The sequence below is a fragment of the Durio zibethinus genome, unplaced genomic scaffold, assembly GCF_047325235.1.
Source record: "Durio zibethinus cultivar Kanyao isolate XHJ-2024 unplaced genomic scaffold, ASM4732523v1 HiC_scaffold_391, whole genome shotgun sequence".
Lineage (NCBI taxonomy): Eukaryota > Viridiplantae > Streptophyta > Magnoliopsida > Malvales > Malvaceae > Durio > Durio zibethinus.
The window spans coordinates 945,001-960,000 of NW_028323014.1; positions in this window are offsets into that span (position 1 = coordinate 945,001).

The following is a 15,000-nucleotide window of genomic DNA, read 5'->3' on the forward strand; positions in this document are numbered from 1 at the left end:
CATGGTGATGGCACATGCATCGACCATCATCGGCATAGGCTGCCCTTCGGTACGGGCACTTGCCTCGACCGCCATCGGCACAAGCTGGGCCCTGGTGTGGGTTGTTGCCTCGATCACCAGCGGCACATGCTGAGCCTTGGTGCGGGCGGTTGCCTCGAGCACCATCCGCAGACCCTGGGCCCTGGTGCGGCCGGTTGCCCCGATAACCATCGGCACACGCTGGGCCCTGGAGCGGCCGGTTGCCTCGATCACCATCGGCAAAAGCTGGGCCCTGGTGGGGGCGCTTGCCTCGACCACCATCGGCACACGCTGGGCACTGGTGCGGGCGCTTGCCTCGACCACCATCGGCACACGCTGGGCCCTGGTGCGGGCGGTTGCCCCCAGCACCATCGGCACACGTTGGGCCCTGGTGCGGGCGCTTGCCTCGACCACCATCGGCACACGCTGGGCCCTGGTGCGGGCGCTTGCCTCGAGCACCATCGGCACACGCTGGGCCCTGGTGCCGGCGCTTGCCTCGACCACCATCGGCACACGCTGGGCCCTGGTGCGGCAGGTTGCCTCGACCACCATCGGCACACGCTGGGCCCTGGTGCGGGCGCTTGCCTCGAGCACCATCGGCACACGCTGGGCCCTGGTGCGGGCGCTTGCCTCGACCACCATCGGCACACGCTGGGCCCTGGTGCGGCAGGTTGCCTCGAGCACCATCGGCACACGCTGGGCCCTGGTGCGGCAGGTTGCCTCGAGCACCATCGGCACACGCTGGGCCCTGGTGCGGTCGGTTGCCTCGATCACCATCGGCACACGCTGGGCCCTGGTGCGGGCGGTTGCCTCGACCACCATCGGCACACGCTGGGCCCTGGTGCGGCAGCTTGCCTCGAGCACCATCGGCACACGCTCGGCCCTGGTGCGGTCGGTTGCCTCGAGCACCATCGGCACACGCTGGGCCCTGGTGCGGGCGCTTGCCTCACACGCTCGGCCCTGGTGCGGTCGGTTGCCTCGAGCACCATCGGCACACGCTGGGCCCTGGTGCGGCAGGTTGCCTCGACCACCATCGGCACACGCTGGGCCCTGGTGTGGGCGCTTGCCTCGACCACCATCGGCACACGCTGGGCCCTGGTGCGGCAGGTTGCCTCGAGCACCATCGGCACACGCTGGGCCCTGGTGCGGTCGGTTGCCTCGACCACCATCGGCACACGCTGGGCCCTGGTGCGGGCGCTTGCCTCGACCACCATCGGCACACGCTGGGCCCTGGTGCGGCAGGTTCCCTCGACCACCATCGGCACACGCTGGGCCCTGGTGCGGCAGGTTGCCTCGATCACCATCGGCACACGCTGGGCCCTGGTGCGGGCGGTTGCCTCGACCACCATCGGCACACGCTGGGCCCTGGTGCGGCAGCTTGCCTCGAGCACCATCGGCACACGCTCGACCCTGGTGCGGTCGGTTGCCCCGAGCACCATCGGCACACGTTGGGCCCTGGTGCGGCAGGTTGCCTCGACCACCATCGGCACACGCTGGGCCCTGGTGCGGGCGCTTGCCTCGACCACCATCGGCACACGCTCCGCCCTGGTGCGGTCGGTTGCCTCGAGCACCATCGGCACACGCTGGGCCCTGGTGCGGCAGGTTGCCTCGACCACCATCGGCACACGCTGGGCCCTGGTGCGGGCGGTTGCCTCGACCACCATCGGCACACGCTGGGCCCTGGTGCGGGCGCTTGCCTCGACCACCATCGGCACACGCTGGGCCCTGGTGCGGGCGCTTGCCTCGACCACCATCGGCACACGCTGGGCCCTGGTGCGGCAGGTTGCCTCGAGCACCATCGGCACACGCTGGGCCCTGGTGCGGCAGGTTGCCTCGACCACCATCGGCACACGCTGGGCCCTGGTGCGGGCGCTTGCCTCGAGCACCATCGGCACACGCTCGGCCCTGGTGCGGTCGGTTGCCTCGAGCACCATCGGCACACGCTGGGCCCTGGTGCGGCAGGTTGCCTCGACCACCATCGGCACACGCTGGGCCCTGGTGAGGGCGGTTGCCTCGAGCACCATCGGCACACGCTGGGCCCTGGTGCGGGCGCTTGCCTCGACCACCATCGGCACACGCTCGACCCTGGTGCGGTCGGTTGCCTCGAGCACCATCGGCACACGCTGGGCCCTGGTGCGGCAGGTTGCCTCGACCACCATCGGCACACGCTGGGCCCTGGTGCGGGCGCTTGCCTCGAGCACCATCGGCACACGCTCGGCCCTGGTGCGGCAGGTTGCCTCGAGCACCATCGGCACACGCTGGGCCCTGGTGCGGGCGGTTGCCTCGACCACCATCGGCACACGCTGGGCCCTGGTGCGGGCGCTTGCCTCGACCACCATCGGCACACGCTGGGCCCTGGTGCGGCAGGTTGCCTCGAGCACCATCGGCACACGCTGGGCCCTGGTGCGGCAGGTTGCCTCGAGCACCATCGGCACACGCTGGGCCCTGGTGCGGTCGGTTGCCTCGAGCACCATCGGCACACGCTGGGCGCTGGTGCGGGCGCTTGCCTCGACCACCATCGGCACACGCTGGGCCCTGGTGCGGTCGGTTGCCTCGAGCACCATCGGCACACGCTGGGCCCTGGTGCGGCAGGTTGCCTCGACCACCATCGGCACACGCTGGGCCCTGGTGCGGGCGCTTGCCTCGAGCACCATCGGCACACGCTCGGCCCTGGTGCGGCAGGTTGCCTCGAGCACCATCGGCACACGCTGGGCCCTGGTGCGGGCGGTTGCCTCGACCACCATCGGCACACGCTGGGCCCTGGTGCGGGCGCTTGCCTCGACCACCATCGGCACACGCTGGGCCCTGGTGCGGCAGGTTGCCTCGAGCACCATCGGCACACGCTGGGCCCTGGTGCGGCAGGTTGCCTCGAGCACCATCGGCACACGCTGGGCCCTGGTGCGGTCGGTTGCCTCGAGCACCATCGGCACACGCTCGGCCCTGGTGCGGGCGCTTGCCTCGAGCACCATCGGCACACGCTGGGCCCTGGTGCGGGCGCTTGCCTCGACCACCATCGGCACACGCTCGGCCCTGGTGCGGTCGGTTGCGTCGAGCACCATCGGCACACGCTGGGCCCTGGTGCGGCAGGTTGCCTCGACCACCATCGGCACACGCTGGGCCCTGGTGCGGGCGCTTGCCTCGAGCACCATCGGCACACGCTCGGCCCTGGTGCGGCAGGTTGCCTCGAGCACCATCGGCACACGCTGGGCCCGGCGCTTGCCTCGACCACCATCGGCACACGCTGGGCCCTGGTGCGGCAGGTTGCCTCGAGCACCATCGGCACACGCTGGGCCCTGGTGCGGCAGGTTGCCTCGAGCACCATCGGCACACGCTGGGCCCTGGTGCGGTCGGTTGCCTCGAGCACCATCGGCACACGCTGGGCGCTGGTGCGGGCGCTTGCCTCGACCACCATCGGCACACGCTGGGCCCTGGTGCGGCAGGTTGCCTCGATCACCATCGGCACACGCTGGGCCCTGGTGCGACAGGTTGCCTCGAGCACCATCGGCACACTATCGGCCCTGGTGCGGGCGGTTGCCTCGACCACCATCGGCACACGCTGGGCCCTGGTGCGGGCGCTTGCCTCGACCACCATCGGCACACGCTCGGCCCTGGTGCGGTCGGTTGCCTCGAGCACCATCGGCACACGCTGGGCCCTGGTGCGGCAGGTTGCCTCGACCACCATCGGCACACGCTGGGCCCTGGTGCGGGCGCTTGCCTCGAGCACCATCGGCACACGCTCGGCCCTGGTGCGGCAGGTTGCCTCGAGCACCATCGGCACACGCTGGGCCCTGGTGCGGGCGGTTGCCTCGACCACCATCGGCACACGCTGGGCCCTGGTGCGGGCGCTTGCCTCGACCACCATCGGCACACGCTGGGCCCTGGTGCGGCAGGTTGCCTCGAGCACCATCGGCACACGCTGGGCCCTGGTGCGGTCGGTTGCCTCGAGCACCATCGGCACACGCTGGGCGCTGGTGCGGGCGCTTGCCTCGACCACCATCGGCACACGCTGGGCCCTGGTGCGGTCGGTTGCCTCGAGCACCATCGGCACACGCTGGGCCCTGGTGCGGCAGGTTGCCTCGACCACCATCGGCACACGCTGGGCCCTGGTGCGGGCGCTTGCCTCGAGCACCATCGGCACACGCTCGGCCCTGGTGCGGCAGGTTGCCTCGAGCACCATCGGCACACGCTGGGCCCTGGTGCGGGCGGTTGCCTCGACCACCATCGGCACACGCTGGGCCCTGGTGCGGGCGCTTGCCTCGACCACCATCGGCACACGCTGGGCCCTGGTGCGGCAGGTTGCCTCGAGCACCATCGGCACACGCTGGGCCCTGGTGCGGCAGGTTGCCTCGAGCACCATCGGCACACGCTGGGCCCTGGTGCGGTCGGTTGCCTCGAGCACCATCGGCACACGCTCGGCCCTGGTGCGGGCGCTTGCCTCGAGCACCATCGGCACACGCTGGGCCCTGGTGCGGGCGCTTGCCTCGACCACCATCGGCACACGCTCGGCCCTGGTGCGGTCGGTTGCCTCGAGCACCATCGGCACACGCTGGGCCCTGGTGCGGCAGGTTGCCTCGACCACCATCGGCACACGCTGGGCCCTGGTGCGGGCGCTTGCCTCGAGCACCATCGGCACACGCTCGGCCCTGGTGCGGCAGGTTGCCTCGAGCACCATCGGCACACGCTGGGCCCGGCGCTTGCCTCGACCACCATCGGCACACGCTGGGCCCTGGTGCGGCAGGTTGCCTCGAGCACCATCGGCACACGCTGGGCCCTGGTGCGGCAGGTTGCCTCGAGCACCATCGGCACACGCTGGGCCCTGGTGCGGTCGGTTGCCTCGAGCACCATCGGCACACGCTGGGCGCTGGTGCGGGCGCTTGCCTCGACCACCATCGGCACACGCTGGGCCCTGGTGCGGCAGGTTGCCTCGATCACCATCGGCACACGCTGGGCCCTGGTGCGGCAGGTTGCCTCGACCACCATCGGCACACTATCGGCCCTGGTGCGGGCGCTTGCCTCGAGCACCATCGGCACACGCTCGGCCCTGGTGCGGCAGGTTGCCTCGAGCACCATCGGCACACGCTGGGCCCTGGTGCGGGCGGTTGCCTCGACCACCATCGGCACACGCTGGGCCCTGGTGCGGGCGCTTGCCTCGACCACCATCGGCACACGCTGGGCCCTGGTGCGGCAGGTTGCCTCGAGCACCATCGGCACACGCTGGGCCCTGGTGCGGCAGGTTGCCTCGAGCACCATCGGCACACGCTGGGCCCTGGTGCGGTCGGTTGCCTCGAGCACCATCGGCACACGCTCGGCCCTGGTGCGGGCGCTTGCCTCGAGCACCATCGGCACACGCTGGGCCCTGGTGCGGGCGCTTGCCTCGACCACCATCGGCACACGCTCGGCCCTGGTGCGGTCGGTTGCCTCGAGCACCATCGGCACACGCTGGGCCCTGGTGCGGCAGGTTGCCTCGACCACCATCGGCACACGCTGGGCCCTGGTGCGGGCGCTTGCCTCGAGCACCATCGGCACACGCTCGGCCCTGGTGCGGCAGGTTGCCTCGAGCACCATCGGCACACGCTGGGCCCGGCGCTTGCCTCGACCACCATCGGCACACGCTGGGCCCTGGTGCGGCAGGTTGCCTCGAGCACCATCGGCACACGCTGGGCCCTGGTGCGGCAGGTTGCCTCGAGCACCATCGGCACACGCTGGGCCCTGGTGCGGTCGGTTGCCTCGAGCACCATCGGCACACGCTGGGCGCTGGTGCGGGCGCTTGCCTCGACCACCATCGGCACACGCTGGGCCCTGGTGCGGCAGGTTGCCTCGATCACCATCGGCACACGCTGGGCCCTGGTGCGACAGGTTGCCTCGAGCACCATCGGCACACTATCGGCCCTGGTGCGGGCGGTTGCCTCGACCACCATCGGCACACGCTGGGCCCTGGTGCGGGCGCTTGCCTCGGGCACCATCGGCACACGCTGGGCCCTGGTGCGGGCGGTTGCCTCGAGCACCATCGGCACACGCTGGGCCCTGGTGGGTTTAGGCACATCTTCAAATTTCTGCCGTGCCAATGCCATTTTTATGGCTTGTAAATTCATACAATGGTCCCCTAAGCCTTCACGTGAAGTTTCGTTGGAAGATGACTCGTTTTCTATTTTTCACGATTTTCGAAACTTTTTGCGGTTCGGGATTTTTTAAAATTTTTTTATAAGGATTTTTGGCCCCAAATTTTGTAGGCATGATCCTTCTATTTTTGTTGGCATGCACAAAAAAATTCAGCTAAAAACTCGAAGTAGAGAAGATTTTGTGACCGTTTGAAAAAAGTGTCCCCATTTCAGACACTTTAACGGCTACTGGTAGCAAACCTGTAAAATCTCAAATGCTCTTTAAGGGGGTGTGAATTCTCAGAGGTTTGATGAGGGATAGGGGGCCAACACAAGGCCAAGTACCAGCACCCATCGCACATCATGTGCGCACACCCCCCCGGCCCCCCTCCCAATCGCCGGAACCCCAATGCCGCCGGTCAGGTTCTCCGGCGGTACTCCGGCGATGCTCCGGCGATGCTCCGGCGATGCTCCGGCGATGCTCCGGCGATGCTGTCCCGAGTGAAAAAAATGCGGCACCAGCACATGCTGGAGCCAAGCATGGGCACCGTGGCTCAAAATCGAACTTCGGCCAAGGCCTCGACCATCAATGGCACATGATGACGCATGGTGATGGCACATGCATCGACCATCATCGGCATAGGTTGCCCTTCGGTACGGGCACTTGCCTCGACCGCCATCGGCACAAGCTGGGCCCTGGTGTGGGTTGTTGCCTCGATCACAATCGGCACATGCTGAGCCTTGGTGCGGGCGGTTGCCTCGAGCACCATCGGCAGACCCTGGGCCCTGGTGCGGCCGGTTGCCCCGATAACCATCGGCACACGCTGGGCCCTGGGGCGGGCGCTTGCCCCCAGCACCATCGGCACACGCTGGGCCCTGGTGCGGGCGCTTGCCCCGAACACCATCGGCACAAGCCGGCCCTTGGTGCGGGCTCCTGGCTCGACCACCATCGGCACACGCTGGGCCCTGGTGCGGGCGGTTGCCTCGAACACCATCGGCACACGCCGGCCCTTGGTGCGGCCGGTTGCCTCGACCACCATCGGCACACGCTCGGCCTTGGTGAGGGCGCTCGCCTCGACCACCATCGGCACACGCTGGGCCCTGGTGCGGGCGCTTGCCTCGACCACCATCGGCACACGCTCGGCCTTGGTGCGGGCGCTTGCCTCGACCACCATCGGCACACGCTGGGCCCTGGTGCGGGCGGTTGCCTCGACCACCATCGGCACACGCTGGGCCCTGGTGCGGCAGGTTGCCTCGAGCACCATCGGCACACGCTCGGCCTTGGTGCGGGCGGTTGCCTCGACCACCATCGGCACACGCTGGGCCCTGGTGCGGGCGGTTGCCTCGACCACCATCGGCACACGCTGGGCCCTGGTGCTGGCGGTTGCCTCGACCACCATCGGCACACGCTGGGCCCTGGTGCGGGCGGTTGCCTCGAACACCATCGGCACACGCTCCGCCCTGGTGCGGTCGGTTGCCTCGAGCACCATCGGCACACGCTGGGCCCTGGTGCGGCAGGTTGCCTCGACCACCATCGGCACACGCTGGGCCCTGGTGCGGGCGGTTGCCTCGACCACCATCGGCACACGCTGGGCCCTGGTGCGGGCGGTTGCCTCGACCACCATCGGCACACGCTGGGCCCTGGTGCGGGCGCTTGCCTCGACCACCATCGGCACACGCTGGGCCCTGGTGCGGCAGGTTGCCTCGAGCACCATCGGCACACGCTGGGCCCTGGTGCGGCAGGTTGCCTCGAGCACCATCGGCACACGCTGGGCCCTGGTGCGGCAGGTTGCCTCGACCACCATCGGCACACGCTGGGCCCTGGTGCGGGCGCTTGCCTCGAGCACCATCGGCACACGCTCGGCCCTGGTGCGGTCGGTTGCCTCGAGCACCATCGGCACACGCTGGGCCCTGGTGCGGCAGGTTGCCTCGACCACCATCGGCACACGCTGGGCCCTGGTGAGGGCGCTTGCCTCGACCACCATCGGCACACGCTCGGCCCTGGTGCGGTCGGTTGCCTCGAGCACCATCGGCACACGCTGGGCCCTGGTGCGGGCGCTTGCCTCGAGCACCATCGGCACACGCTCGGCCCTAGTGCGGTCGGTTGCCTCGAGCACCATCGGCACACGCTGGGCCCTGGTGCGGCAGGTTGCCTCGACCACCATCGGCACACGCTGGGCCCTGGTGCGGGCGCTTGCCTCGACCACCATCGGCACACGCTGGGCCCTGGTGCGGCAGGTTGCCTCGAGCACCATCGGCACACGCTGGGCCCTGGTGCGGTCGGTTGCCTCGATCACCATCGGCACACGCTGGGCCCTGGTGCGGGCGGTTGCCTCGACCACCATCGGCACACGCTGGGCCCTGGTGCGGCAGCTTGCCTCGAGCACCATCGGCACACGCTCGGCCCTGGTGAGGTCGGTTGCCTCGAGCACCATCGGCACACGCTGGGCCCTGGTGCGGGCGCTTGCCTCGACCACCATCGGCACACGCTGGGCCCTGGTGCGGTCGGTTGCCTCGAGCACCATCGGCACACGCTGGGCCCTGGTGCGGGCGCTTGCCTCGACCACCATCGGCACACGCTGGGCCCTGGTGCGGTCGGTTGCCTCGAGCACCATCGGCACACGCTGGGCCCTGGTGCGGGCGGTTGCCTCGACCACCATCGGCACACGCTGGGCCCTGGTGCGGGCGGTTGCCTCGACCACCATCGGCACACGCTGGGCCCTGGTGCGGGCGCTTGCCTCGACCACCATCGGCACACGCTCGGCCCTGGTGCGGTCGGTTGCCTCGAGCACCATCGGCACACGCTGGGCCCTGGTGCGGGCGGTTGCCTCGACCACCATCGGCACACGCTGGGCCCTGGTGCGGGCGCTTGCCTCGACCACCATCGGCACACGCTCGGCCCTGGTGCGGTCGGTTGCCTCGAGCACCATCGGCACACGCTGGGCCCTGGTGCGGCAGGTTGCCTCGAGCACCATCGGCACACGCTGGGCCCTGGTGCGGTCGGTTGCCTCGATCACCATCGGCACACGCTGGGCCCTGGTGCGGGCGGTTGCCTCGACCACCATCGGCACACGCTGGGCCCTGGTGCGGCAGCTTGCCTCGAGCACCATCGGCACACGCTCGGCCCTGGTGCGGTCGGTTGCCTCGAGCACCATCGGCACACGCTGGGCCCTGGTGCGGGCGCTTGCCTCGACCACCATCGGCACACGCTGGGCCCTGGTGCGGTCGGTTGCCTCGAGCACCATCGGCACACGCTGGGCCCTGGTGCGGGCGGTTGCCTCGACCACCATCGGCACACGCTGGGCCCTGGTGCGGGCGGTTGCCTCGACCACCATCGGCACACGCTGGGCCCTGGTGCGGGCGCTTGCCTCGACCACCATCGGCACACGCTCGGCCCTGGTGCGGTCGGTTGCCTCGAGCACCATTGGCGCACGCTGGGCCCTGGTGCGGCAGGTTGCCTCGACCACCATCGGCACACGCTGGGCCCTGGTGTGGGCGCTTGCCTCGACCACCATCGGCACACGCTGGGCCCTGGTGCGGCAGGTTCCCTCGAGCACCATCGGCACACGCTGGGCCCTGGTGCGGTCGGTTGCCTCGACCACCATCGGCACACGCTGGGCCCTGGTGCGGGCGCTTGCCTCGACCACCATCGGCACACGCTGGGCCCTGGTGCGGCAGGTTCCCTCGACCACCATCGGCACACGCTGGGCCCTGGTGCGGCAGGTTGCCTCGATCACCATCGGCACACGCTGGGCCCTGGTGCGGGCGGTTGCCTCGAGCACCATCGGCACACGCTGGGCCCTGGTGCGGCAGCTTGCCTCGAGCACCATCGGCACACGTTGGGCCCTGGTGCGGCAGGTTGCCTCGACCACCATCGGCAGCCTCGACCACCATCGGCACACGCTGGGCCCTGGTGCGGGCGCTTGCCTCGACCACCATCGGCACACGCTCCGCCCTGGTGCGGTCGGTTGCCTCGAGCACCATCGGCACACGCTGGGCCCTGGTGCGGCAGGTTGCCTCGACCACCATCGGCACACGCTGGGCCCTGGTGCGGGCGGTTGCCTCGACCACCATCGGCACACGCTGGGCCCTGGTGCGGGCGCTTGCCTCGACCACCATCGGCACACGCTGGGCCCTGGTGCGGCAGGTTGCCTCGAGCACCATCGGCACACGCTGGGCCCTGGTGCGGCAGGTTGCCTCGAGCACCATCGGCACACGCTGGGCCCTGGTGCGGCAGGTTGCCTCGACCACCATCGGCACACGCTGGGCCCTGGTGCGGGCGCTTGCCTCGAGCACCATCGGCACACGCTCGGCCCTGGTGCGGTCGGTTGCCTCGAGCACCATCGGCACACGCTGGGCCCTGGTGCGGCAGGTTGCCTCGACCACCATCGGCACACGCTGGGCCCTGGTGAGGGCGCTTGCCTCGACCACCATCGGCACACGCTCGGCCCTGGTGCGGTCGGTTGCCTCGAGCACCATCGGCACACGCTGGGCCCTGGTGCGGGCGCTTGCCTCGAGCACCATCGGCACACGCTCGGCCCTGGTGCGGTCGGTTGCCTCGAGCACCATCGGCACACGCTGGGCCCTGGTGCGGCAGGTTGCCTCGACCACCATCGGCACACGCTGGGCCCTGGTGCGGGCGCTTGCCTCGACCACCATCGGCACACGCTCGGCCCTGGTGCGGCAGGTTGCCTCGAGCACCATCGGCACACGCTGGGCCCTGGTGCGGGCGGTTGCCTCGACCACCATCGGCACACGCTGGGCCCTGGTGCGGGCGCTTGCCTCGACCACCATCGGCACACGCTGGGCCCTGGTGCGGCAGGTTGCCTCGAGCACCATCGGCACACGCTGGGCCCTGGTGCGGCAGGTTGCCTCGAGCACCATCGGCACACGCTGGGCCCTGGTGCGGTCGGTTGCCTCGAGCACCATCGGCACACGCTGGGCGCTGGTGCGGGCGCTTGCCTCGACCACCATCGGCACACGCTGGGCCCTGGTGCGGCAGGTTGCCTCGATCACCATCGGCACACGCTGGGCCCTGGTGCGACAGGTTGCCTCGAGCACCATCGGCACACTATCGGCCCTGGTGCGGGCGGTTGCCTCGACCACCATCGGCACACGCTGGGCCCTGGTGCGGGCGCTTGCCTCGGGCACCATCGGCACACGCTGGGCCCTGGTGCGGGCGGTTGCCTCGAGCACCATCGGCACACGCTGGGCCCTGGTGGGTTTAGGCACATCTTCAAATTTTTGCCGTGCCAATGCCATTTTTATGGCTTGTAAATTCATACAATGGTCCCCTAAGCCTTCACGTGAAGTTTCGTTGGAAGATGACTCGTTTTCTATTTTTCACGATTTTCGAAACTTTTTGCGGTTCGGGATTTTTTAAAATTTTTTTATAAAGATTTTTGGCCCCAAATTTTGTAGGCATGATCCTTCTATTTTTGTTGGCATGCACAAAAAAATTCAGCTAAAAACTCGAAGTAGAGAAGATTTTGTGACCGTTTGAAAAAAGTGTCCCCATTTCAGACACTTTAACGGCTACTGGTAGCAAACCTGTAAAATCTCAAATGCTCTTTAAGGGGGTGTGAATTCTCAGAGGTTTGATGAGGGATAGGGGGCCAACACAAGGCCAAGTACCAGCACCCATCGCACATCATGTGCGCACACCCCCCCGGCCCCCCTCCCAATCGCCGGAACCCCAATGCCGCCGGTCAGGTTCTCCGGCGGTACTCCGGCGATGCTCCGGCGATGCTGTCCCGAGTGAAAAAAATGCGGCACCAGCACATGCTGGAGCCAAGCATGGGCACCGTGGCTCAAAATCGAACTTCGGCCAAGGCCTCGACCATCAATGGCACATGATGACGCATGGTGATGGCACATGCATCGACCATCATCGGCATAGGCTGCCCTTCGGTACGGGCACTTGCCTCGACCGCCATCGGCACAAGCTGGGCCCTGGTGTGGGTTGTTGCCTCGATCACAATCGGCACATGCTGAGCCTTGGTGCGGGCGGTTGCCTCGAGCACCATCGGCAGACCCTGGGCCCTGGTGCGGCCGGTTGCCCCGATAACCATCGGCACACGCTGGGCCCTGGGGCGGGCGCTTGCCCCCAGCACCATCGGCACACGCTGGGCCCTGGTGCGGGCGCTTGCCCCGAACACCATCGGCACAAGCTGGCCCTTGGTGCGGGCTCCTGGCTCGACCACCATCGGCACACGCTGGGCCCTGGTGCGGGCGGTTGCCTCGAACACCATCGGCACACGCCGGCCCTTGGTGCGGCCGGTTGCCTCGACCACCATCGGCACACGCTCGGCCTTGGTGCGGGCGCTTGCCTCGACCACCATCGGCACACGCTCGGCCTTGGTGCGGGCGCTTGCCTCGACCACCATCGGCACACGCTGGGCCCTGGTGCGGGCGGTTGCCTCGACCACCATCGGCACACGCTCGGCCTTGGTGAGGGCGCTTGCCTCGACCACCATCGGCACACGCTGGGCCCTGGTGCGGGCGGTTGCCTCGACCACCATCGGCACACGCTCGGCCTTGGTGCGGGCGGTTGCCTCGACCACCATCGGCACACGCTGGGCCCTGGTGCGGGCGCTTGCCTCGACCACCATCGGCACACGCTGGGCCCTGGTGCGGCAGGTTGCCTCGAGCACCATCGGCACACGCTGGGCCCTGGTGCGGCAGGTTGCCTCGAGCACCATCGGCACACGCTGGGCCCTGGTGCGGTCGGTTGCCTCGAGCACCATCGGCACACGCTGGGCGCTGGTGCGGGCGCTTGCCTCAACCACCATCGGCACACGCTGGGCCCTGGTGCGGCAGGTTGCCTCGATCACCATCGGCACACGCTGGGCCCTGGTGCGACAGGTTGCCTCGAGCACCATCGGCACACTATCGGCCCTGGTGCGGGCGGTTGCCTCGACCACCATCGGCACACGCTGGGCCCTGGTGCGGGCGCTTGCCTCGGGCACCATCGGCACACGCTGGGCCCTGGTGCGGGCGGTTGCCTCGAGCACCATCGGCACACGCTGGGCCCTGGTGGGTTTAGGCACATCTTCAAATTTTTGCCGTGCCAATGCCATTTTTATGGCTTGTAAATTCATACAATGGTCCCCTAAGCCTTCACGTGAAGTTTCGTTGGAAGATGACTCGTTTTCTATTTTTCACGATTTTCGAAACTTTTTGCGGTTCGGGATTTTTTAAAATTTTTTTATAAGGATTTTTGGCCCCAAATTTTGTAGGCATGATCCTTCTATTTTTGTTGGCATGCACAAAAAAATTCAGCTAAAAACTCGAAGTAGAGAAGATTTTGTGACCGTTTGAAAAAAGTGTCCCCATTTCAGACACTTTAACGGCTACTGGTAGCAAACCTGTAAAATCTCAAATGCTCTTTAAGGGGGTGTGAATTCTCAGAGGTTTGATGAGGGATAGGGGGCCAACACAAGGCCAAGTACCAGCACCCATCGCACATCATGTGCGCACACCCCCCCGGCCCCCCTCCCAATCGCCGGAACCCCAATGCCGCCGGTCAGGTTCTCCGGCGGTACTCCGGCGATGCTCCGGCGATGCTCCGGCGATGCTGTCCCGAGTGAAAAAAATGCGGCACCAGCACATGCTGGAGCCAAGCATGGGCACCGTGGCTCAAAATCGAACTTCGGCCAAGGCCTCGACCATCAATGGCACATGATGACGCATGGTGATGGCACATGCATCGACCATCATCGGCATAGGCTGCCCTTCGGTACGGGCACTTGCCTCGACCGCCATCGGCACAAGCTGGGCCCTGGTGTGGGTTGTTGCCTCGATCACAATCGGCACATGCTGAGCCTTGGTGCGGGCGGTTGCCTCGAGCACCATCGGCAGACCCTGGGCCCTGGTGCGGCCGGTTGCCCCGATAACCATCGGCACACGCTGGGCCCTGGGGCGGGCGCTTGCCCCCAGCACCATCGGCACACGCTGGGCCCTGGTGCGGGCGCTTGCCCCGAACACCATCGGCACAAGCCGGCCCTTGGTGCGGGCTCCTGGCTCGACCACCATCGGCACACGCTGGGCCCTGGTGCGGGCGGTTGCCTCGAACACCATCGGCACACGCCGGCCCTTGGTGCGGCCGGTTGCCTCGACCACCATCGGCACACGCTCGGCCTTGGTGCGGGCGCTTGCCTCGACCACCATCGGCACACGCTCGGCCTTGGTGCGGGCGCTTGCCTCGACCACCATCGGCACACGCTGGGCCCTGGTGCGGGCGGTTGCCTCGACCACCATCGGCACACGCTCGGCCTTGGTGAGGGCGCTTGCCTCGACCACCATCGGCACACGCTGGGCCCTGGTGCGGGCGGTTGCCTCGACCACCATCGGCACACGCTCGGCCTTGGTGCGGGCGGTTGCCTCGACCACCATCGGCACACGCTGGGCCCTGGTGCTGGCGGTTGCCTCGACCACCATCGGCACACGCTGGGCCCTGGTGCGGGCGGTTGCCTCGAACACCATCGGCACAAGCCGGCCCTTGGTGCGGGCGGTTGCCTCGAGCACCATCGGCACACGCTGGGCCCTGGTGCGGGCGGTTGCCTCGACCACCATCGGCACACGCTGGGCCCTGGTGCGGACGGTTGCCTCGAGCACCATGGGCACACGCTGGCCCTTGGTGCGGGCTCTTGCCTCGACCACCATCAGCAGAAGATTGCCCCTACGTCGAACACCATCGATACATGCCGGGCCTTGGTGTGGGCACATGCCTCGAGCTGGTGCGGGCGGTTGCCTCGACCACCATCGGCTCACGTTGGCCCTTGTTGCGGGCACATGCCTCGACCACCATCGGCACCTGCGCACCCTCGGTGTGGGATTTGCTTGTTTGGAAAAAGTGTCCCCGTTTCAGACATTTTAACGTCTA